This window comes from Dasypus novemcinctus, chromosome 12, assembly GCF_030445035.2.
Source record: "Dasypus novemcinctus isolate mDasNov1 chromosome 12, mDasNov1.1.hap2, whole genome shotgun sequence".
Classification (NCBI taxonomy): domain Eukaryota; kingdom Metazoa; phylum Chordata; class Mammalia; order Cingulata; family Dasypodidae; genus Dasypus; species Dasypus novemcinctus.
Window position 1 is genome coordinate 43,143,494 of NC_080684.1, and position 26,109 is coordinate 43,169,602.

Genomic DNA, 26,109 nt, shown 5'->3' on the forward strand with positions numbered 1-26,109 from the left:
CTTGTCTTAATCAGTACTCCTGCATTATTTACCTTACATGTGAGCCTTTTGACAGATCGTTTAATTGATTTTCTTAATTCTTATCTTGCCAGCACTTCTAAAATTGAAGAAAGTAAGAAAGGAAGAGGACTCAGCAGGCAGTGAACAAGTTTCATTGTCAACCAATATGCTAAATATATATTCTGATGTCTAAAAGACAATCCCAGAACCTAAGATAAGCTGTCAGAGAGAGATGCAATTGTTTGTATCACAAGAAAATATTAAATTGTTTTCCAAAGTGGCTCTCCTAATTTTTATCCCTACCAGCAGTGTGTGAGTTTCAATTACTCCACATACTTGCCAACACTTGATTATGAAAGGCTTCTATATTTTTGGCAATCTAGTGGGTATAAAATGATACCTTTGCTTACTTCTAATTTGTATTACCCTAATTTTCACTGAGGACCAGAGTCTTCTTGTATGGTTTTGTTTTTTAGCTTCATGATTTTCACTGATTCTAATTTCTGAAAAAATGAAAATCAGTCAATATCATTCCTTTGTTTTTATCACCAAGGCTCCAAGACCACATTAAAATTTTCCTTAAATTAGCCAAACAGTATTCAGTATTGAGCTGTAGGTATGATTACCAGTTTCCAGTCTATTTTAAAACAATTTTGTTAGGTTTTCTTTCAGGAAGCTCCTGACCACATTTTCACAATCTTTACAGAGTCTATTTCCACATATTTTTTTAGTGGACTGATAATCTTTCTCAAAAGAGTTTGGTATACTTTCCAAGTATACATTATTCTAAGTAATTCCAAGTAAATTCCAAGTGAAATTATTCCAATGTTGCCAAACTTGATTTGTTTTATAACTCAATCTCAGTTTTTAAATTATTTAATTCTATTCTGTCTTTGTAGTTGAAAAACAATCTCTAAATTTTATCATTTGCTAACTGCAACAAAACAAATATATGGTACTCTTATAGTGGCAAAAGATCCATAAATAATGTAACTGAAGTGAGAAAACCTTGATTTTTCTCAAGAAGCATTTGAAGAATGCACAATTATCTGGCCTGTAAAATCACTTTTTCAGATTAGATCAGATAAAAAAATATAAAACAGGATTTGAAGTTGAATTGAAAGTACCATACTGGTCAAACATTTTAAACCCTCATAGCTTTATTACATTGGTTATCTGTCTCACACAGCATTCAGGAGACAATTTTATATTGTTATATCATGTCAGTTAATAGTGATGATATAGCTGTATATACTGCCACAGATCTGCCCTATATTTTCCAAAAAAGGACTCTGTTCCCTTGAATATTTTCATACATAAGGATCAGATTTTACTTGTTCACTGTACATGACTAGGATAGCAGTACAACTTGTATCAGTTTATGGCTTTTATGTAAACTGACTCTGACTATGGATAGGACTTCCAGCTCTGTACCCCTGCCAGTTAAAATCTTTCATTGTAACCCATTGATTTAGCCATGGAGCCTTTAATATTAAAGAACCTATACTTTTATGGTATGGTACTATAGGTATCCAGCCTCTAGGTAACTTATTAAATCTATAGTGTTCAAACTACAGTTCAATATAAGAATTTTAGCCACATTATGGAACCAGGGAACTTTATATTACTTAGTAATTGTTTAAATTTTTAAAAGATGACCAGTTGGGAAGCGGACCTGGCCCAGTGGTTAGGGCGTCTGTCTACCACATGGGAGGTCTGCTGTTCAAACCCCGGGTCTCCTTGACCGGTGTGGAGCTGGCCTATGTGCAGTGCTGATGCGTGCAAGGAGTGCCCTGCCACGCAGGGGTGTCCCCCGCATAGGGGAGCCCCACGCGCAAGGAGTGCGCCCCATAAGGAGAGCCATCCAGCGCGAAAGAAAGTGCAGCCTGCCCAGGAATGGCGGTGCCCACACAGAGGGCTGACACAACAAGATGACCCAACGAAAAGAAACACAGATTCCCGGTGCAGCTGACAACAGAACTGGACAAAGAAGAAGATACAGCAAATAGACACAGAGAACAGACAACCGAGGTGGGGGAAGGGGAGATAAATACATAAATAAATCTTTAAAAAATTTTTTAAAAAGATGACCAGTTGTCACTACCTTTCAAAGATGTCAATACTATGACCACTTTCTCTATTTTCATCCAAAGCTCAGATTTTAAAAATAGCACAGATGCAACCTCCTGTGCTAGAATTAACTTCTTTGTGCTCATCTTCTTGGTCTCTCGATAGCATAAATAAAGCTGAGCACATCCCTTTTTGAAATACTTTCCTTTCTTCTGGAAGTGAGAAACTGGAAACCCTCACTCTTGGTTCTCCTCTTACTTTAATGGTCTCTCACTCTTAGGATGCTTTGCTAATATTTGCTCTGGCCCTTCTATCTGACTTCTAAACAGTTATTGCAGTGCCGCTGGACTCTGTTAGAGCCTTCTTCTCTGCCTATAGCCAATCCCAGATGATCTCAGCCAGTCCCCTGGATTTAATATAATTTCTTCATTGTTCATTCACAAAAATTTTTCTTCAACTTCAATATCTTACCTGTGCCAGATTTACATATTCATTTGAGCATTTAGCATCTCCTATGAGGTGGCTTATAGACATCTCAAACTCAGTATGTTTTTGAAGTGGAGTTATGGATTTCCATCACATACAATATTCTTCTCCCATTCTTCCTCATGGCACACCATTCAGCCAAACCAAAAATCCAGAAGTCACCTATGATTCCTGTTTCCCTCATCCCAGTTTCCAACCTCTCAACAAATCCTATCCTTAGCATCTTAAATACACCTTAAGTTTACCCATCTCTTCCCACCTAGGCTAGCCTTTACTTTTATACTGCCCTAACTGACCTTCCTTCTTCTCTTGCACTCTTCTTCTAACAATATACCACTCTTCTTCTAACAATATACAGGGCCATTTTTCTTCTCTTAAAATGCAGACCTTACGAGTGCATTTACAAATACAAAACTGACTTAAAAATTGTCAATGTACCACCAGTGCACTTAGAATAAAATCCGAGCTCCTTACTATGGTCTAGTGGACTGCTGCACCACCTATCATTTGACGTCTCATTCATCTCACTTCTAAAAAAGCCAAACTCAGGTTCTCAAGTCCATTACACTGGCTAGTTCTTCTGTCTGGAACTCCTGCTCATTCCTCTGATCTCAGTCAAAATTTAGTCTCTTCAGAGAGGCCATCCTGACCATCATCTACAATTTAACACCTGTTTTAACTCCACTATAGCTAACACCCTTATCAATAATAGGTTGTTTATGTATTTGTTTATTTTCTGACTCTCATCACTAGAATCTATGTTCCATACAAGGGCATTTTTTGTCTTGTTCACCACTGTGTTCCCAGACACTGGGGTTTTAATGGTGCTTGGCTCATAGTAAGCATCAATAAATAGTTATTAATGGAATAAATGAATAAAAAGCCCTTCTTCCTGATACCCAACAACCCCCACAAAATCTCTAATTTCAAGAAATAGTGATTTAAAATCCCTACACTTTCTCCGTATGTCAGCTAGTAATGAAAGTCAAAAATGCAATTGCACTTGCAAAGTCAAAAAGTTCACTCTTATTTTTACTTCTAAGGAATTTCAAGAGCATAAGCTCTTCTCTACAAAGTCGACAGTAATTTACACCCATTAAATTATCTGCCTTTTCAGACAATGAAATAATAATAGTCTAAGTAATTTGAGAAAATTCCTGGCTTCAGCCAAGTCTTGCTCTTCTTTTCAAGATCCATCGTCAGAAATACTAAATACTTCTGTATCTTTAAAGTCCTACTTTGGGGACACTAAAAAATTCACACATCATAGAAGTTGGAAGTGGAAACACTAAAGCATCCTTCCATATCAACTATATTAGTAGTTAATAAAGACAGTAGTCTGGTAAAGATAAAATATAAATTTGATCAGTTTATTAATTTCCTAAGGCTGTTGTCAACAAATCAGCACAAACTGGGTGGCTTAAAACAACAGAAAGCTATTGTCTCAGTGTTTTGAAGGCTAGAAGTCCAAAATCAAGATATCAGCAGGGCCATGTTCACTCTGAAGGCTCAAGGAACTTTGACATTTCCTACCTTCTGGTGGTCACTGCCATAGTGTTTGGTGCTTGTAGACATGTCACTGCAATCTCTGCCTTCATTGTCACCTCCATTTTATACCTGTGGTGTCTGAAAGTTTCTGTCCAAATTCCCCACTTCGATAAGAACAGCAGTCATTGGGTCAGAGCTCACTCTAATTCAGTGTGGCCTTGGTTTTACTTGATTATATCAGTAAATACTCTGCTGGCAAATAAGGGTCGCATTCACAGGTACTAAGAGTTAAGACTGAACGTATCTTTTCAGGGGACACAGTTCAACCTGCTACAAGTCTCAGTACACTCTGGCAGTTAAAGATGCTTTGCAGCCATTATGCCAATATGAAAGTTTGGATATTTAAATACATACACATGCCTGCAATAAAAAAAACAAAGAAACAAACAAACAAAAAAACCCCTGCAGGTTTGTCCTTTTAGAACATATTCCCCAAAAGCTCAGATATTTAATAGGCAAAAGCAAAGCTTGGAGAAATTTTAAATAAGTTAAAAATTTGTCTCTGCCACTTACTAATTTTTACTTGATCATGTTATATCTTTCATTCAGCAGCTATTCATTGAACACTTACTTTGCCAGATCCTGTACTAGCTGTTAGGGTTCTAAAATAAAATAAGAGTTGGTTCTTGATTTCAAGTACTTTAGAGTTTTAATTTTCTCCTAGATAAAATGAGAATCTCCTAGGTGATCAACAAGATAAAGTAGGCAATATCCTTAGTAAAATAGAAAACACTCAACAAATTATTTTATATTATATTATATAATAATTTTCTATATTATATAATAATTTTATATTATATTATATAATAATAAAATAAATGTATTAATATTTATAAGTTTCATATCAGGTTACATTAACCGAAGGCTATGGAATTCCTCCTAGTAACTTAACATGTATGTCTGAAATGAAAATTTAGACTCATTAAACCCTATTGGCAAGACTCATACTGCTATTGGCCTGGACATTAACTGAATGATACTAAAATAAGAGACTGCAAAATTTCAGTCTGTCTGAAGGTTTATTTAATAAATGTTTCATTGATCTCAATGCTTTAGTTCAATAAAAAGGTACAAAAATACACTTTGCTGATTTTATTTACCAACCAGGTTTTTTTCTCATATAATAATTTCAACAGGTTGCCATTAAAAATTAGATTGCTAAAAAGCAGTCAAAGGAAAGTGTACATTCAGTACCCACTGGAAATTCAAGAGGTTTTTTTTTAAAATTTTCTGGTTCTCTGTTTCATAACCATTAATAGGTTAAGTCTAGGAATGAAGCCAAGTAGTATTATTCTGTTTCATTGAGAATTACCGTACTTAATTCAGTAGCACATGAGCCTCCTACAGTGTAATAGAACTATTTTATGACTATCTTAAAAAGGTAGTCTCTCATCTTCTCATAGAGTAACAGATTATATTTCTGTTCGGAAACATACACCTTTACCAGGCCCTCTAATAGGAGTTTTAATTGCTTGAAATGACATGAGAAGTACCACAAATGAAAGAGCAATAAATTGTCAGTTCTTTTGAATCTATAGTTCAAAACTCAACATTACTAGTACTTTAATATAAAGATTTAATTTAGAAAGTTATAGATAGCTATAATAATCATTATCTACATTAAAGAAAATAAATCATTTGCTTTACCTTTCAAAAACAAAGCAAATTTTAATATTATTTTATTAACTTAAAGGGTCATGTTTGATATTGTAGATAAATTACTATCTCTGTAAACTGCAAAGTGCTATAAAAATGTAGAGAATTACTATCGCCAAATAGTCTCAGTATCACCAGACAGATTATTGTTATATAAATTAAAGACGGCAGGGGTCTTCAGGGAAAATGTCTTCATATTAGTTTAGTATAAAATGAGATTTTAATTAGAAAAAGCTTCTTGTCCTCCTCATTATGAAAGGAAAGCATAATGCAGAATTCTTTTCTCATACACAGGGGATAATAGCTTTTTAAACATTCGCAAAAAGCAAATACTCATTTTATTAAGTCCCAGGACAAAATGCCTTTGACATCTATCTATTGCCACCAGTCACACAGACACATGTTCACATACAGAGAACCCAAAGCTCTGTCTTTTCAATGCTTTATCAATTCATTTAAGTATACATGGAAAAAGGCTAAGGTCAGTAATCATGTTATTAACATACCTCTGTACTACGTGAAATCTTCTTAACAAACAGATACACTAACCTAATTCGGTGTAGCCCAACAAAACCTGGAGAGACATGAAACTGGAACTCCATGGGTTGTCAAGAAAAAGTGTAACTATTCAAAACACTGAATCTTAACTTGCAAATATAGGAGAGCTGCCTTTATTTCACCACATTGCAGCCTGTCAGCCTTAGCAGGTTATGAAGATGATCTTAAAACCTTTTACAAGCACGTGTGCTCCAGAAAAGAAAAAAAAAAAATGTGTCTCTAGAAGATGGCAAACCCTGTGATATATGGTGCTAAGGTGCCCTCAACATTGTTCACCAAGAAACATAGACCCAAACACCTGGAATATAATTCTAATTATGATCCACTGAATATAATGGCATTAAAGAACATGAGGTTATTCAATGTCAATTTAGGCAAATCTCTCTTTATGGAGCAATATAAATAAGGTATTGCCTATGGTTGAGAGTGAGGAAATGCACTAGATAATTCTCAAGATCCTTTCTATTTCCATATTTCACCATTCTGATCAGTTTTTCTTAGCAAAACTAAACCAAACTTAAATTAACTTTCTCTCCAAAGTCAGTGTATTCTCTGGTCTGAAGTGTAATTTTTAATCCTAGAAGGATCCAATAGTGCAATTTCAGGAAGCAAGTTTTGCGTGAAGGAGCCTGCATTTCACTGTCAGAGAGTTACAAGAGATGACAGTTTGTAGTCCCATGGATACAATGAAGGATGTTCACATATCAGGAAGTCTTGAGAGAAAGGCATCCAGGACCCTGCACAGAATGAGTAGTCAGCCACAAATTTGTGTATTAGAACAACCATTTTGACCTTGGAACCATAATGCTTCCAAGCTTCTATTTTCTCATTGTATAGATGGAGGTGAATTACCAAAGTATAAGGAAAGTCATCCAATTTCAGAGCAACATAATAATGCCTGGGGATGCAAGGTTAAGTAAGGAACAGACTCTGCTCAAAGGTGAAGATGACCATCAGAATGTTTTTTATAACTTTCTAAATTTGGGGGGAGTCTTGGCTAGAAAACATGAAGTTGGGGGTCATTGGCATATGTGAGCAAGTTAGGATTTTCCTGTCAGTCAGGAAAGAGGTGGTGTTAACAGAGCAGTAGAGGAGGAGAAATCCCTAGACAAATACTAATATTTAATGAGAAGTGAAATAAAAGATGTCTGCTAAAGAGACTGAGGCATGACAAGAGACAGGAGGGTGCAAGGGTTGGCAACCAATGGAGGATAGAGTCATGTAGGAAGGAATTAATTAGCAGTGTCAAATGCAGCAAAGAATAATGAAGGGATTGAAAACTGTTCACTAAATGTCTATAGAATGGGGGTGGGGAACAAAAAGTCAAGGTGATCATATCTAAAAGTTTCCAGTTTTCCATAAATTAAGAGGCACCTTAGATTGTGGAAAATCAAAATGAAAAGTTTAAATAGGGTCATGAAGAGTGTGGTGAAAGCTTAGAATATTCACTGAGAGGAATTTGATGAAGGAAAGCTTTTCCAGGCTACTACAGTGATAAATAATATCCTGCCTTTTAAATGTGTAAAGATGGTACATTATTTCAACAAATAATTATTGAAGCAGGTTAGGTAGAAGGACAAATATACATAAGAAAAATCCCTAGCCTTGGTAATGCAACTGTGTAAATGACTTACAATACAATGCAAATTAAGGTCCCCAAAAAAGAGTCTTGAAGGTTCTTGTGAGCGCGCGCGCGTGTGTGTGCATGCATGTGCTGGGCCAGGCAGGTAGGGTTGGGAGTTGCACTATCCATTCATACCCATTCTCTCACTCTTTCTGGCACAAGGTATGACTTATAGAATTCAAGGGTACAATCTACAGTCAGCAAGAGAGTGTTCTCCTCTTCTGTTCTCTAATATTACAATTTTGGTGTTAGGAACATATCTAATATGACTTACTAGAGCAATAACGGAAAAGGTCACTCACTCCCTCTTGACTTCCACAAAGTAGTTCGCTGAGCACAGCCAATAACTGATGATATTGGGGTGAGTGAAAACCTGGGACTATCAGCCAGTCTCTCAATTCAGTAGACAACGTTCTTCTCCTAGCTTGACTTTGAGGAAAGCATAGTTAACAAACCTATACAGGACCTGCTAGGCAGGCCTGGTGGGTAAATGGGTGTGAACCATAGTTCTTGTGTTTGAGCAGCTCCATGTTTAACAGGAAAATAAAACATAATATGAGAAACATTAAATAATAATAATATTTTATAGATCGGTCAAGATAGCTAGAGAGTAGCTAGCCCAAGGTTACACATAAATTTTACCAACATTGTGCTATAACTGATTTACTACAAGAATAAAGAATACACTTAAGGGAAAACTGTGAAAGAGGCAGAATTTGTGCTGGGTCTTGAAACTAGGCAAAGTTCTAGACCCCATGCAGCAGAGCAAAACACTGCCAGTCCTATAGTAATTATCATCCCCTTAGCCAGCATTGCTGATAAATGCACCCTGTGCAATTCTGAACCATCTGTGTTTCCTCAAAGTGGGTAAATATCAGCCCTATCACTGCCAATGAGTTGGGCAATTCTATTTTAGGAGGCACTTAGTTTCGAATATCAGATGTTTGTTTCTTTGTCTTTAGGATTTACAAAAATAAGACAAGTAATTTGCCTACTTGTTCCCTGTGTGGCTGAGGAGTTACATCATGTCCAGATGTTCACAAAGGTTGTATTTACTGGAATTTTGCCCTCCACAATTTTCAGAATAAAATAGCCATGTTTACTTTACCTTATACTTTTCTGGGCCATTCATTACGATTGAATTGGAAAGCTTCTATGGGTTTAGATTTTGCACTTTAACAAAAAATAATAATAATAATTTACCATAATTAGCATTCTTACAATCACTCAGCAGCAGGAAGTTTCCTTTCTCAATTCTTTACTCTATACTCCCACCTTCGCCCATCTAGTTTCGGAATCTAAGTAATATTTCAAGAAAAGAGAATCATCCTTGGCCCGATCCTTCCAAAACTCTAAACAGTCAACAACTCTACCATTTCTTTTATACCCTTTATTTCCTCCCTTGTCAAGGAAGTTCCAGTATTGACCAAGCTAAATTGTATTTAGTTCTCTGCATTCCTGCATTAAGTCGTGACAACATATGATACCACTTCAGCACTTTAAACTACTTTCACCTTGGTTACTAAATTAAATCCTTTTAGGAATTCTTTGTCAGACTTAGGCACAGGTGCTGAAGGTCATCCCACATCTTTAGGAAGTCCACACTTCTCATACATTCCGTGAGTAGGGTTATATGTCTCACCTTGTGGTCTAGGACAAAGCAAAAATAAAACCAGGGTTGATAATCAAGGAAACTGAAAGTTAACATCAGGTCTAGACTTAGAGTCACGAATAGAATTGAGGGTTAAACCAGGATTGATTATGGGAAGTCTGAATCAGAGATGCCAAGAACTTGAGATGGTGAAACATAAGTGACAGCCAGGAAATGAAGCAAGAATCAGATGGCAGAAGTGAGAAAGCAAAAGCAAACAGTATAGGACACAGAGAACGGAGCATAGAAACTCAAAGAAGAGACCAGACCAAGGCCAAATAGAAGGTGATGCCTCATCCTCACTATTTATCCCCTTATCATCCAGCCCTTATTGGGGAGGAACTTAAAAAAATTTATCCCAAGCCCCCAGTACAACTTAATGATGCCAAAAATTACAATTTATCAATTATCAGTGTGCTTACTTTACATACATTATCTCATTTAAACCTCAAACAACACTCTGTGGCCTTTATTAATTCCCTTTTTCATACATTAGAAATCCAAGGCTCACAAAGTTGAAGTACTGTCCTAAAGGTCATCCAGGTAATAAGTGCTGGAGCTGGGAGTCAAAGTGCTCATGCCCCTATAAAATACTATTTATGCTAAAGTTTATGCATAGCAAAATGCAGATAGTCCTTATTCTACAACTGTGCTATCCAATACTGCAGCTACATGTGGCTATTGAGCATTTGAATTGTGGTTAGTGCCACATGTAAGAATGATACTTAGATATATTGGATTAAATAAAATACATTGTAAAAATTAATTTCACCTATTTCTTTATACTTTTCAAAGTGTGCCTAGTAGAAAATTTAAATATATATGTGTGACTCACTTATATTTCTACTGATCAACACTGTTCTGCAATATGAGTTTGGTCTTTCACAAAGAATTTTAAAAACAAAACAGAGAGCCTCCAAAGTTCTAGCAGAATAAAGTAATATTCATGGAGGAAAAAAAACAATCATTTGGCCCTAACTTTGGTCCCTGTTTCACTTTCTTCACTGAAATCGCTCTATTTACTGCTGCCACCATTATAGTGGCAACCAAATTTAGAAATAAACTCTTTTTTTACTTCCCTTTAGTACACCTAAGAAAGTTCTGCCTTTTCAAAAAATATTCTTTGGACTACCACGATAAAATAGAAATAAATCAAAGAAAATTTAAGGAACACTAAAATACACCTGACTACAAAACAGAGGTTCAACTGTCTCCTGAGTTAACTTGCAAATAATCTTGTAAGCCTCATCCTATCTCAGAAAGGAAGCAGTCCTCCAGACCAAGGGCCATAGACGGAAAAGCTTATAGAATCCACATGTGTTTCGTAAATGAGAGATGAAGGCCTGGGATAGCACAACAGGGGTGGGGGTGGGGACTGTGGTAAATAGGTACTATCTCTCTATCAAAAGGCAGCTAAAAAAACATCTTAAAACATTTTCAATAACTGCAAAGTAGTTAACCATGAACAATCTTCTCTTCCAGTTTCATTTAATGTGTTGAAATGAAAACCAAATTAAAAAAGAAAGAAAACCTCTCTGTGATCCAAAACTTCTTTGAAAATGAAGCCCAATATACTGCCAGGTTCCATTAATAGTAAAATGGAATATAGTGATGGGTTTAAAGGTTAGATATAGAGTACATGCTAAATTAGAAAAATTAAAGTAAAAGTAAATTGGGGTATCAAAAAATTAAAAAATTAAAAAGCTTTGTTTTTGATGTTTTGCCTTCTATCACAGCAATAAGTGTTTCCCTGTATGCACACTGGCAAGGCAACTTCTTCCATCTCTTCCTCAATGTCTATGTCCTTTCTTTTTCTTTTTTCTTTTCCTAATTATTAAGCTTGTCTTCACAAAAGTTTTAGATCATAGTAATTTATATATACAACATACAGTACTCCCACATATCCAACATAAGACACTTTGTCCCTTCCCCAGCAATAATGTTTTTACATGTTTATACTATATTTACTGCAACTGGTGTACAGATATTGAGACAATAGCTTTCAAACAAGGTTGGTTGGGAGAGAGTTCTCCAGGGCATATATACAGGGGACATAAAAATATTTGGATATTTTCATAGTGATTACAGTTAAAAATGACAACTGAGGGAGTGCTGAGTTCCTAGCCAGAGGAACTCTATCACATTCCTTAATGGAAAAGCAACAATCCCCCAAGTGCAATGGCAAAGACCAAAAAAGAAGGATGGTCCAACAATGAGCCCTTGATACTAATGACTATGCTTGTGAACCTGTGAACCTGAAATAAGAACTAGGCCTAGAGCTGCAGGGTGCCTAAGAGTTACCTCCTGAGAGCCTCCATGTTGCTCAAATGTGGCCAGTCTCAAAGCCAAACTCAGCATATAAATGCACTGACTTCCCCCCAGCATGGGACATGACTCTCAGGGATGAGCCTCCCTGGCACCAAGAGATTATTACCAAGTACCAGATGATGATGTAACTAGAAAATAACCTTGAATAAAAAGGGTCAACTCAGACCAGCAGAATATCCTAGCCTACATGTAATATCAGGAGTTAAAAATGCTTTTTGACCTTGAATGAAAGGGGGAAATGGAGTTTATATGGCTATGAGTCTCCAAAAAAGAGCTGGGAGGTCATCAGAGGGGTCGCCCTTATGCACACCTCAGCAGAGTCCCAGAGACAGCTAAAGTAGATACAACCCCAGGTACTGGTTCTTCTGAGGGCTTCAGAGACCCACAGGTCATGGCAGATGGAGTTCAGTGCCATGTCTGTTGGCCCTAATTTGGAGTTTGTGTTCCTGAGTGTGATGGAGTTGGACTCAGATGTGACCTTTGTTCACAAGCCTCTCCTGTTACTTTTACTGGACCTGTGGTTGGTGCTAGGGTTTAGTGTATACTCAGGGGACCTGAATCTCTGGACTGTCCATGTGATAGCCAGGCCCTGAGCCTCAGCAGACTTGCAACTCCTACACTCTGGTTTATTGGACTTACCCCAGTCAGCTAACAGGGAGGTGAAGAAGGTCAACCACCACACCATGGAGCCAAGAGTGCCTACAACTGAAAGAAGGAGAATTGCATCCAGCATCCATGTGGACTCTAAGCCCCCTCTTGATAGAGATGTGGAGTGGACACAACCAATCCAAGGTCCACAGGATGGAAGAATAGAGTATGGATTAGAGTGGACTTACTGATATTCTATTCATGAACTATTGTGATTAGTAATTGAAGAAAATGTAGCATTGATGTGGAGAAAGTGGCCATGGTAGCTGCTGAGGGTAGGGAGTAGGAAGAAGAGATGTGATGTGGGGGCATTTTCAGGACTTGGAGTTGTCCTGGGTGGTACTGCAGGGACAGGTACTGGACATTGTATGTCCTCCTATGGCCCACTGGGTTGACTGGGGGAGAGTGTAAACTATAATGTGGACCATTGACCATGTGGTGCAGCAGTGCTCAGAGATGTATTCACCAAGTGCAATGAATGTCCCATGATGATAGAGAAGGTTGTTGTTATGGGAGAAGTGGGGTGAGGGGGGTGGGGTGTATATAGGGAGCTCATATTTTTTTAATGTACATTAAAAATAAATAAATAAAGACAAAGAAAGAAAGAGAGAGAGAGAGAGAAAGAAAGACACAAAACAAAACAGAGAAGAAAGCAGGTGGGCAAAGAAAGTGCTCAGAAAGAAAACTGCATGCAATATGGCCATGATTTCTGTACACATCAATGTAGAACTCATTCCAGGAGGCCTACATGATCATTAGACATTAATAATATAAAGCACCCTAATTTTGTACTTTATGGATATTTGCACTTCATGGCTTTTTTTTATTATTACTATATACAATAATACCCAGAAATAACACTAACTCTAAAGCCTTTATCAATGATGAACAAAACTGAGATGGCCATAAGAAAGGAATTTACTCAAGGTCACCTTATCTAAGACAGTACTTTGAGATCCTGATTCTGAGTCTAGTCTCAGTCCATAGAGCCAATGCCTACCTGTTTTATAAACCAGAAATCCTGACAGTGTGAGTCTTGGGAAGCTAGTGGATAGGAATCTGACTTCTAAATAAATATAATAATCCTTATTAATACTTGTTGTGTAATTTGCATTCTTGGCATTTTAATTCCTAAGAAAATGAATAGGGTCCAATAAAGTCCTTAATGTCCTTCAGGCAAGAAAGGCACAATCTCGTTAGAGAACATATGCCTCTGGGGTAGCTTTGCCCAAATGGCAAGAAGACTCCAGGACAGTCAGATGACAGGGATGCTCTTCACAACCCTTTAAGAAATCCCACATCTGAGTTCTGAGGGCTTTGTTTTCATCTTTTTCAAAATAAAGGTGGCAAAAGAAACAACTATGTAAATATGAGTTTTTGGAAATAGCTGTGTGGTAGAATAATAAAAATACACGACAGAGAGAGGAAAACTCAACTTGACACCACTCAGGTACACCTAAGGCAGGACATTGAAACTTGCTAGAGTTAGACTGGGTGGTCACTCAATTCCTTACAGATCTAATATCCTAAGATTCTATGATAGAGAGATTTGTTGCCTATATCTACCCTAAGGGCTCATAATAATGCCATGTAAGAACCATAGGCACCTTTACTGTAAGCAAAGAGAGGGAGGAGATTTGGGGATACCAGGATATGCACTCTGATCACGACTCTTTCCCCCACCTCTGCCATGAATGCCTTAATCTTAAGGATGAGTATCTGTGGGTAGGATTGCAGGTAGCATAGGAGAGAATGATGTTAAAAGTCCAGTTTACTTCATACTGCACAGTTTGCTTACTTCATAATTTTGCAATGGGCCAACCCTGGCTTAGATCTAATAATGAATTTCTATTGAGATACTACAGCTAGCCTGCCTCACATCAGAAGTGAAGCAGGTCCCAAAATACAGGTATCACATTCACTATATTGCCCCAAGACTTCTCAGAGGAAAATGTATGGGAGTGGTCAATGGCCTTAAGTTCTGTGAGGTTGGAAGTGCATTATTTAGAAAGCCTAGTTGTTTGAAATTATAAATCACTCTAAACCTCATGAAAAATTTAAGTGCTATTTGGGTTGAAAAGTTTCTTTGTCCATCAGTAAGCAAAGACTACCTAACAGAAATCATTAGACCCAAGAGATTTTTCTTCAAAAGAGATTCCCAAAAACTATTTTTATTGCTAGTTTGTAAGCCTGCCAAAAGTCCTAAAATTTTCACTCAATTATCACATAGTATTCATTCATTGACTCATCTATTCATTCATTCAACAAGTATTTATTGAGTGCATACTGTGAGCCAGGCTAGAAATTTTAGAGTTGGAAAACAATTCAACTCTAAATTTTAGACAGGAAAATCAGACAAGATTTTTATTCTCTAAATAGCTTGTTTTCTAGTTGAAGAGGCAGGCTAAAAAAAAACCACTTCTTTTGTACATATAGTCAAAGAAAATGATGTCTCACAGGCTAGATGTGATTTCTCTACAATTTTATTTGCTAGATTAGTATAATTTAAGTTGTCGGACTGACCATAAACATTATATAGCCCAAGTATCCATCCAATCCTCTCTATAAGATCCTATCAAGTAGCTGTCCTGCATATTCTGGAAATCATCCAAAGAAAAGGAATTCACTCTCTCCAAGAATGGTTCTGTTAGAAATTATTCGTTTATTGGAACAAACTCATTTTCCTGTTAGATCCTGGCTCATCCACAGAAATGTATTCAAATCCTGGAAGGCAGTTCTCACCTTCTCCTTGACTGATGTAAGCTATGCCCACCAGGGCCTTCAGCTCCTCCTCCTATGAAATGGCATGGACCCTTTGCCATTTAAGTCACTTTGCCTATGCCCCTCGTGAAATATGAGATCCAGAACTGAATACAATAAAGGGAGGATATACACTATAATTGCTTAAAAATAGGTCTTGGAGTCTGAGAGATGTGTGTTAGAATTTCAGCTCTTAAAACTACCAACTGCTTGACCTTCAGCAAGTTAATTAACCTGGACTACGTTTCCTCATCCAAACCTCCATAAAATAGGGATCTTCATGTTTCAGTCTATTCTTCAAAGATCAATTGTGAGGATGAAATGTGATGGGATATATACAATACTTACCACAGTATCTGATATAGTAAGGTTTCAATAATTGGTTATATTATTTCTACTGTTTTTAACTCTCCAGCTGTAATCTGACTAGCTCAAAATAAAGCTTCACTATTAAATCATCTTTCAAGTTGCTTAAAATTTACTTCAAGATTCTCAGTTGACTTTCCATTTTTCACCTTTTGGTTGCAGTTCTAGGTTTTTGCTTTTTTATTTTTCTGATTCCTTGGCTTGGTAACTCACTCACCTTCTGGATTTGCAGTCATCCTACTTGTATTTAGAAAAGATTTCTAAGCGGGGCCACCTGAGCCATGTATCACAGTAACTGGAGTGTGGTTTCTTGATAAACCCTTTACTCTCCACTGACAGAATTGTGGTGAAAATTCTCAGTTAATCCAAGATGCTCTCCATTTTTGCTTAAAAAATAATTAAGGAAGGATATATTTCAGGTTTTATGCTTCCTTATCCAAATTATGCACAGATGTTGCATGGAAATGTATTCTTAATAGCTACATTAACTATGATAAGTTCACTCACATCATTGTCATTCATGTCCAATTAACCTAAATGCCCAAGTGGGAGTAGTAAGAACTTGTACAAGGCAAGGAGAGTGAGTCATGTGGATCTCCCAAGCCCCCAGCCCTGCCATTTGAATACAAGGATAGGAGAGGGAAATGAATGAGTGTTCAAGAGCAAGAGGGCTAGCTGTCAAGAGAATCCTGCAGGACTGCCCTAACAGCAAGAGGTCTTAAGTCCTTGGACAGGGAAATTTCTTTTGAAAAGGAAAACATTTAAGAAATAATAAAATAGTAAGCAAAAGGATAAAATTACCCATATGGATCCAAGTCTAGACAGCATTTTGAAAGGAGTACAACATATTATCTTTTTTTTATCATTTTTGCCTCTCATAAATTAAACATGTAATTGTCTTTAATAATAAGGTCAGAGTTATATCCAGCTCTTTGGATGATTCTCTCTGAGAGTTAGGTGTCCAGGCTCACCTGATTGTGTCCACTGAGGAGGGGCTTACTGCCTCACAAGGCAACTCACTCCACTGATAAAAATCTCTTTTGCTTAGAAATGTCTTCCTTTTATTTGATTGAATAGAAGGACCTGCATTCTCACTGTCATTTCTCTAGTTCAAGCCCTATGGCATGCTGCTCTTCTTGCATAGAAAGTCCTTCTAACAACTGCCTTTCTGCCAAGCTAAATAATTTCTATCTATGAATCAACCATTACTTCTCCAATGCAATCCTCCTGAACATTGTATTTTATTTTCTAATTTTAATTGTATAATGCTCTGTTTTTTTCATTTATCTTATTTGATCATTGAGGCTAAATCTATATTAAGAGTGGAAAGGGGAAAATGGGGTAATGAATGATAGTAAAAAATCACTCAATCCAAAACAGGAAGGTCTGTTTCAATTGCCTAATTTAAGCAAATGCATTTTTTATCTAACTTATTAGCATAGTATCCTCAATTTTCCACTTTACTTTCTTGGTGTTGACTTTAAGCTACTCAGTTTCATTAGTCTGTTACCAATATGCAGCTATAATGTGCAAAATTTTAAAATAAAATGACAATTGCTTTGGTACTTTTTGAGTACTTAAAGAATTTTCAAGCACTGAAATGAAAATATTTATATTATCAATTCAAAATATAATAGATATGATGTGACAATCAGTATTAATTTAGACACAAACGCAATAGTGAAAGAATATTCATTCCTTCAATGAGCAATAGACATAATAAATAAGTAAACCATACAGAATATTAAATAGTAATGTTAAGAAGCATGGAAAAAAGAAAAAGGAAAAGTCTAGACTTCCTAGAGAAGCCCTCACTGAGAAGATGTTGAGTTAAAGGAGATGAGGCAGTAGACAAGTGGATATCTGGGGCAAAAAGCTTCCTCTCTAACAGCCAGTAGAAAGACCATGAGAACCAGTGCCAAGACCATGAGGCAGGAGCATGACTGGTGTGTTCAAAGAGTCCAGTGTGGCTGGATGGAATAGGAAAAGGGGGAAGCAGTAGGATCCAATATCAAAAAGAAACACTGGGTCAAGTCATAATAGAATACTGGCTTTTACTTTTAGTGGCAAAGGGAGCCATCCAAGAATTTGAGCAGAGGTAGGACAAGATCTGACTCAGGTTTCAAAAGAATCACTCTGGCTGCTTGGCTGAGAATATACTGGAGGGAGGAGGAAGGAACAGGTGACAGTTAAGAGACAATAGACTTGGTGGTGATGATAGTACAACACTGAGAAAGAATTAGCAGCAGTGAATTATGTACTTGAATGTAGTTTAAAGGGAAAATTTTAGGTTGTATATGTTATTAAAATAAAATTTTTTAAAAAACATAGGACTTTACAACACAAAGACTGAATCCTATTATAAAGCAATGTACTATAGTTAAAAGTTCAATTATAAAAAAGTTCTTTCATGATCTGTAGCAAATACACCACACTAATGCAAGGTGTTAACAATAGATGATATATAGGACTGTATTTTATGCATGATTTTTCTTAAACCTACAACTTCTCTAATTAAAAAAAGCATTAAAAAAAAAAAGCAAGAGAGAGAAAGTCTATGGGTTAAGCCAAGTGAGAGATGATGACAGCTTAGACTAGACAGGTGAAAGTGAGATGGTGAGAAGTGCCCACATGCTGGATATAATTTTTTAAACTTTATTTTTAAAGAAGTTTTATATTTCAGAAAAGTTACATTAAAAATATAGGGGCTTCCCATATTGGATGTAATTTGACAGTAGAACAAATAGGACTTACTATTAAGTCGACTGTGAGGTATAAGAAAATGAGGACTCAAGAATCACTCCAAGATTTGGAACCTGACCAACAGAAGAACAGAGACATCACCAAATGAATTTGGAAAAGCTGTGAATGAAGCAGGCTTAATTTGGGGGAGGGGATGAGGTCAACAGTTCCATTTTGAACATATCTATTTTGAGCTATTAGATCTCCAAGCAAAGATGCTGAATTAAGCAATTAGATAGATAAATAAAGAGTTCAGGAGAAAGGCCTGACTACAAATGCCATTTTGGGATCCAGCAGCTTATTGATGTTGTTTAAAGGCACAGAGCTCTACAACATCATCATGGATAAGTCTGTGCAGCAGCAAAGAAGACGAGCAAAGACTGAGCTCAAGGCCTTGCCAGCATTGAGAAGGCAGAGAGAAGACATGCAAGCAGGAAAAGAGATAGAAAAAAAAAAAAATGCATAGGAGAAAAACTAGGCCAAAAAAAGTTTATCAAGGAGAAAAGGGTGACCAACTATGTCAAATGCTGTTAAGACATCAACTAAAGTGAAGACTAAGACCTGATCATTGGATTTAGCCATGTGGAAGTCTTTGGTAATCCCCAACAGAAAAGGTTTAGAGAAGTACTGAGACAAAAGCCAGAGGAGATTTGGTCTAAAAGAGAATGAAAGGAGAACAAGTCTTGCTGCAAAAGGATGCAAGGTAATGGAGCTGGTGGGAAAGTAGAGTCAAAAAACTTAAAAAAAAAATATTGGAGAAGCAACAGCATATTTTTATGTTGATAAGAATGATCCACCAGGTAGATGAATAATTGAGGAAGGAAAGAGAAGGAAGTTAAGTTCTTGGGAGATGAAAGGAGATGTGATCCAATGAATGAGTGGAGAAAATGGCTTTAGATAGGAGCATGGTTCTTCTATGCCAAAGATTCTTAAAGCTCACTAGACAAAAATATCACGGGAGGGGGAGCATTAAATACCAATATCCAGGCCCCAGCTGACTGGTTCTCACTTAAGTGGTCTAACGCAGGAGGTATAGCTTTATAAAGCTCCCAGGTTATTCTGCTATGCCCACAGTGTTGAGAACCACTGCTTTATGGTAAGAGGCAGGAAGACAGAGTACGTGGCCGCACATACTGGGGTGAGTAGATACGATGGTGGGCATCTCTGCAAGTACTCTTCTGATACTTCAGTTTTCTCAGTAAAATAGGAAACAAGGAGGTGTGAGGATGAAGAAGAGGTGCTGGGCTTTGAGGAGAGAAGATAAACGGTAAAACAGGCATGTAGTAGAGTGGAAGAGTAAACAAACTAGTGAAGGACAGAATGATTGCCAAGAAGTATCATTTGAGGTATATGGCTACAAATTGAAAGTAATATAAGTGAACCTGTTTGTTTGCTTGCTTGCTTGTTTGTTTTATCTACTCAGATTTAGCTGGACAAGTACAAAAACAGAGGAGTTAAATTTAAAGTAGTTTGGGTTTCTTCAAGCAAGAGCAAAGAAGCAAAAGAGGGCAAGTGTGTCGAGGGAATATGCAAGGCAATGAGTATAATGACTGGTTGTGGGATTAAAATTAGGTAAAGCTGGAAACGGACTTTGGCCCAGTGGTTAGGGCGTCCGTCTACCACATGGGAGGTCCGCGGTTCAAGCCCCGGGCCTCCTTGATCCATGTGGAGCTGGCCCATGCGCAGTGCTGATGCGCGCAAGGAGTGCTGTGCTACACAGGAGTGTCCCCCGCGTAGGGGAGCCCCACGCGCAAGGAGTGCACCCATAAGGAGAGCCGCCCAGCGCGAAGGAGGGAGCAGCCTGCCGAGGAATGGCGCCGCCCACACTTCCCGTGCCGCTGACAACAACAGAAGCGGACAAAGAAACAAGACGCAGCAAAAAGACACAGAAAACAGACAACCGGGGGAGGGGAGGGGAATTAAATAAAAAAAAAAAAAAAAAAAATTAGGTAAAGAGGGTAGAGAGAGTAGAGGGGCTGAAGGACAGCAAAAAGATGGTAAAATTAATGGATAAATGATCCTGCAGGGGGTGAAGACTTACTGAAATCGGGAGACTGGGAGGAAATAAATTAAAAGTTCATGTATAGTAGTCAGAAAGCAGAACACCTGAAATTAAAATTATGTGGGGGTTCCAGTTTTTAATAACGCAAAGGCTCTAGAGCACAGCCATGGGAATAAGTGGCTGAGGCAGGAAGCAAGACAAGACTATTGGAACCAAGCTGCCAAGATGCTGGCCACACATATAAATTGTAAAGAATTAAAACAGGAGTAATAATGAACAGGTAACAGGAGCTCAAATTATCAAGAAATGTGGAGGACAATTCAAGGAGCAATGGATAAGAACACTAGAGGTAAAGAGTTTTATACTCTGTTGACATGACATCAACATTCAAGTGTTTTAGGGAGGAAGAACAGAAAATTATCTAAAAGTGGCAATGAATAACTCAGAAATCTTTCCCACCTGCAGCTTTGGTGGTAGGAGAGCAGTAGGAGGGGAAAAGCTAACACTTGAGAGACACCTGCAGGGGAAGCAAGATCCTCAGTGGAACTGTGTTATAACTGATGAAAGAAGGTGAAGGAACTGTTCAAAGAACAGCACAGGCAGACTGTGATTAGTGAGACTGAGGACATTAGGAGGAAAACAGAAAAAGAAATCTAGAGTTCTCTGTTGACGACTCAGGTGTAATCAAGGAGGTCTTGAGAAAGAGTCTTAGCTCCAATGCACAGATCCCTCTTCTCCCTTGATGATCAGGTAGAAGATCTAATGGAGGTGTGGTATTAGCCCTCCTATTGGTGGAGTAGAATCTCTCCCTTTACATTTTTTTTTAAGATTTATTTATTTTACCCTCCCTGTCCTCCGCCCTCACCTCTCCCCCTCCCACTGCCCTGCTGTTTTTGCTGTGTCCATTCGCTGTGCAATCTTCTGTATCTATTTCTCTTTCTGTCTTCTCATTTTTTCTCCTCTAGGATTCACTGGGATTCAATCCTGGGGACCTCTGATGTGGAGAGAAGTTCCCTGTCAATTGCACCACCTCAGTTCCTGACCTCTGCTGAGTTTCACCTTGACTCTCCCTTTCATCTCTTTTGCTGCGTCATCATCTTGCTGCATGACTCACTTGCACAGGCACTGGCTCACTGTGCAGGCACTCAGCTTGCCATAAAGGCACTCGCATGGGCACTCAGCTCACCATGTGGGCATTGGTTCATCACACGGGCAATGTCTCACCACATGGGCACTGGTTCACCATGCGGGAACTTATGTGGGCACTTGGCTTGCCATGCAGGCACTCACACAGGCACTTGGCTTTCCACGTGGGCACTCATGTGGGCACTTGGCTCCTAATGTGGGCACTCAGTTCGCCACGCAATCACCTATGTGGGCACTCAGCTCACTGCACAGGCACTCAGCTCACCATGTGGGCACTAGGCTCACCATGCTGGCACTGGCTCTCTGCACAGGCACACGTTCTCTTCTTTTTCATCAGGAGGCCACAGGGATCGAACCCATATTAAATGTAAAATTTAATATGAAAGTATGTATTTTTAGAAAATGGTGGTAATGGAGGTTCTGGTGACAACAGTGGAAAGAAAAGGATTTAGGAATGGGACACTTGAATTTAACTCTCAGTTGCATCAACCAGTAATCAAACGGATTGCTTTCACAGATCACAGACCTCATCACCAGTTACCCGTTGGCCATTATGATGCTAACGAGATTTAAAGGCACCCAAGCTGTTCCTTAGCACCCTTTTCCAGTTTTTGTTATCCTAATTTCTAGCATATTCTCCTGCAAGAGTTACAATCACATATAATCATAATGATGATCATGATCTTATGGGACAAGGGTTGCAGGGACTAAAGAGCAAAGAGGCCAATATACCTAAATAGACAAATAAGTAGTGAGAACCAAGCCAGTAGAGTGAAGGCTACCAAGATCCTTCAGATCAATCACTATGCAATTCCCACACGGAGAGAACAGCCAATATATACAACAGCAGCAGATGGCAACTGAAAAACAACACAGAGCATTTGATGTCAGGACAATACAAAAGCTGCCTTTGGAGCTTACAACCAGCCCTGGGAAAGAAGGGAGGAGAAGGGGAATGGAAAAACTTCAAATCTGACTATGTACCCAAAACAGACAAGTTTAAAACCAGAAGTGACTATAAAACCTTAAATTGGCAAGATTGTCTCCTTTCCCAAAGCAAAAATGGAGCATTGAGAGCTAAACCAATTTCAGATAAAGGGAATGAAGCATACATCTGTGTACATGTGAAGCTAAGAACCCACTTTAGTAATAGTAGAAAACATGTATTGAACACTCGGTGTATAGCAAGCTCTGTGTTAAGTATTTTACTGGATTATCACATCCATCTTCACAGCAGCCCCATGTGTAAGCAGCGCTACCAGCTTCATTTTGCAGACAAGAAAACGCAAACCTCACACCTACTCAGGGGGAAAACCGAGATTTGAACTGCTGGTTATAAAGCCTCTAATCCTAACTAATCATTATGCTATATGCCTCCTCAATGTAGTAGAGCAAACCATTTTATATATTCAACATTACTTTAGGACAATACTTTAGGGCACTAGATTCAGTGGATATCCCCCAAATACTTAAGTTCATCAAGACCTTGGAACAAATTTTCCAATTTTTTTATTTCCCCCTAGAGCACCCTGCATAAGGTGGAAAGCAATTCTCACGAAGAGCAACACTGTAATCCAATTTGTCTGGTGCCACGAGGCACTGTGGCCCACATGGCAGCAGCATTTCCTTTTATAGCCTTGATATTAAATCCTAAGAGGATGCCTGGCAGAATTTGGTACAATGTCTTCATAAACACCAGTGAGAAACTGTCTCCCACTTAAGTCTGATGATAGCTGGTTTGATAAAATGAATGACTAGGAAGACAGATGAGGGATAATTTGTTTCCTCTTGCTGCATGTCAAAATAGCTGAAGAAATCAGGCTGTTCAAAATATTTTTGCTCCTTATGCCACTAGCAGTTTAATCAGTACCATAAATAAATATAGCTTTTCATAAGCATTCTGTTATTAAAGTATATTATCTTTGTTTTAATTTTAGGATTATTTGCAAGTCTGAACCATTCCATGTGTTTGCTTTCAGTACTCATAATGAATCTCTGCTCTGAGAACATTAGAATTAATCCTCATGCTGTATGCTTATATTAGACTGGAAATCTCAGGTACTTTGGTTCATCTGACACAAGAAAACACTTACTTTAATTTTAGATGTAAATATTATAGGACTCCAACTCAAATCAATGTAATAAAGAGGGCACAATGCCTGATCTTATGTGGTGTAAGCACTTAGCACCATCCAGCAGCTGTGAAATTGGATACCTCTTAATGCCTTTCTGTAAAAAGCATATTATATGAAAGCCAAGGACATAGAATTTACACACAGACCATGCAATTTTTGTTGCAGCTTGCCTATGGTCTTTTGTGAACCTAGACAATACACAAAAACTTGGATCTGCTCTGCTTCCTCCAGCAGTTTCAAAAACTAAAGGGAAATAAGTCATTTTAATTTTCAGTTTGGAAGGTGCTATTTGACTCTAACTCCATGCATCCCTGGAGGTCATTGCCATTTTGTAATATTACAAGAGTTTTTTTTTTTTGTTTTGTTTTTAAATGCACAGTAGGCTTATATAGCAACTTTATCAGATAAATTATCTTCTTTGGGAAATCTTCTGGAACACAAAAAGTAATATAGAGCAAACCAATTATTTCATCAAGTACGTGTGAGGATATTTCTATAGATAATCAAAATTCTATACGCTAGGCTCTTGCCTTCCTGCAAAAATGTATTTGGAGATAATTATGCTTCACCAATGTTTTCATTCCTTGCAAATTCTATAAATAAGCATAAATTTCCTCCTTCATTCCTTTTTTTAACCTTGGCTACATCAAATCACATTATAAATCACTGACTCATTTCAAATGAAATTTTGTAGCAGAAAACAAATTTCCTTATTCAAATTAATAAAATAATGTGTATTATTAGTATATATGAACACAAAGCACCCAAATAGTATTTTAAAGGCAGAAAAACAGTTTGTAGAGTTTCCTATTTTTGGACTGATCTCTGAAGGGCCACTGCAAAAGCAGTCCACCAATTGCAGGGGTGATAGTGCCCTTTATAGCAGTAGATAAGCTGCTGTGAGCCACATAAGTGATGTTATTTTCCTTTTCCACTTGTGTTCAAATTTTGAAAAGAAACTTTAAAGTGGTGGACCTTTACTGAGAGTGGTAATAATAGACTCTTTCCAAGATTGAGAAATGAAGTAGCTAGAGAGGTGAAAAGTGAAAACAGATGGTACCTACAGCAAGAGGAGGGAACATAGTGTTCATATTTTAGCTCTTCCTGGCCCCAGAAGAGGCCCCCAGAAGGACTTGTTTTCTATTCAATAAGGCTCTGTACCCAAACAACTTTTAACCTTCCCAGATTTTACCTCTTCCTGGCAGAGAGCTAGGCTCTTAATATTTTATGTATCCATTGGAAATTATTCCGCATGGCAGATTCTTTGCTACATTTTTAGAGCTACTACTAAGGCAAAAGTTATAGTTTATTTGCCTAAAACTGTTCAATATTAATTGAATAGTCGCAGCATTGGTCAGCTAGGTGCTCTGCTAAGCACATGCATGTGTTATTTCTAAATCTAATAAAACCCTGCAAAATGGATGCTACTTAACAGAAAGGTATCCTGTTTAGTGGTGCAAACACAGCAAGAAGAAAACTCTGGATTACAAGAAATTCTACCACTTGCTTTGAGTCAAATTCTTTCTACCCCCAAAATGAGCATCCAGTTAGGCTTTAGGATGGGTAAGTGATTTCAAGATCCCCAGAGAAGAACTGCCTAATGTTCATTTTCACTATGTATCCTAAAAGTAGTAGCTTTTAATATGCCACGTATCTCAAAATCTAAAAGTAAAAGAGATTTTTCCGGCCCAAGGAAATCCATGCAACCTCACAACTAAATTCTGTTGCATTGCCCAAGTGTCAGATGAGCAGTCTTTCCCAAAACTCCTTACTTTAGTTTTCTAAATGCTACCAAAGCAATATATCAGAAATGAGTTTGCTTTTACAATGGGATTTATTACGTTAAAAGCTTAAGGTTTGGAAGTGGGAAAGTGTCCAAATTTAGGCCACATCAGAAATGCTTTCTCACCAAGCTGCAGCTGTGAGTGATCAGGTACATGGCAGTGTCCACTCATCTCCACCCTCTCCTCGGGCCTCATTCCTTTGGCTTCTGGCTCACATGGTTTCTCCAACTCCCAGGAACTTCTCTCTTAGCCTCTGAGTACCTCTCTGTCTATGCAGCTTTTTTTGTGTCTGTGGCTTCTTATTCCCACATTTAGAAAGACCTCCAATAAGAAGATTAAGACCCACTCTAGGTCATACCCCACTGAAGTGATCTAATCAAAAGGAAGTTCCCTTAATTGAATCTATTAAAAAGATCCCATCTATGAAAGGTTTACATGCACAGGAATGGAATGACTTTAAGAACAGAATTTTCTGGGGACCCCAAAAGTTTCTAACTGCCACATTCCACCCTCCAGACCCCCAAAACACATGTTATTTTCTTTCATATGCAAAATACATTAGTGCATCCCAATATTTCAAAAAGCCTTAAATCAGTTCAGTAACA

The 26,109-nt window shown here is 37.8% G+C and overlaps 1 protein-coding gene across 7 annotated transcripts in view; it reads right to left on the minus strand.

Moving 5' to 3' along the window:
* TAFA2 (TAFA chemokine like family member 2) overlaps positions 1–26,109 on the minus strand; it is a 483,123-nt gene that overhangs the window by 198,217 nt on the left and 258,797 nt on the right. Inside the window, exon 1 of one of the 7 annotated variants that reach the window (XM_071218923.1) lies at positions 6,267–6,327. The exons of the other annotated variants lie outside the window; for them this stretch is intronic. The gene's annotated coding sequence lies outside the window, so the exon portion shown is untranslated. Of the gene's footprint in view, positions 1–6,266; positions 6,328–26,109 lie in introns of those variants that run through there. 7 annotated transcript variants of the gene reach the window in all.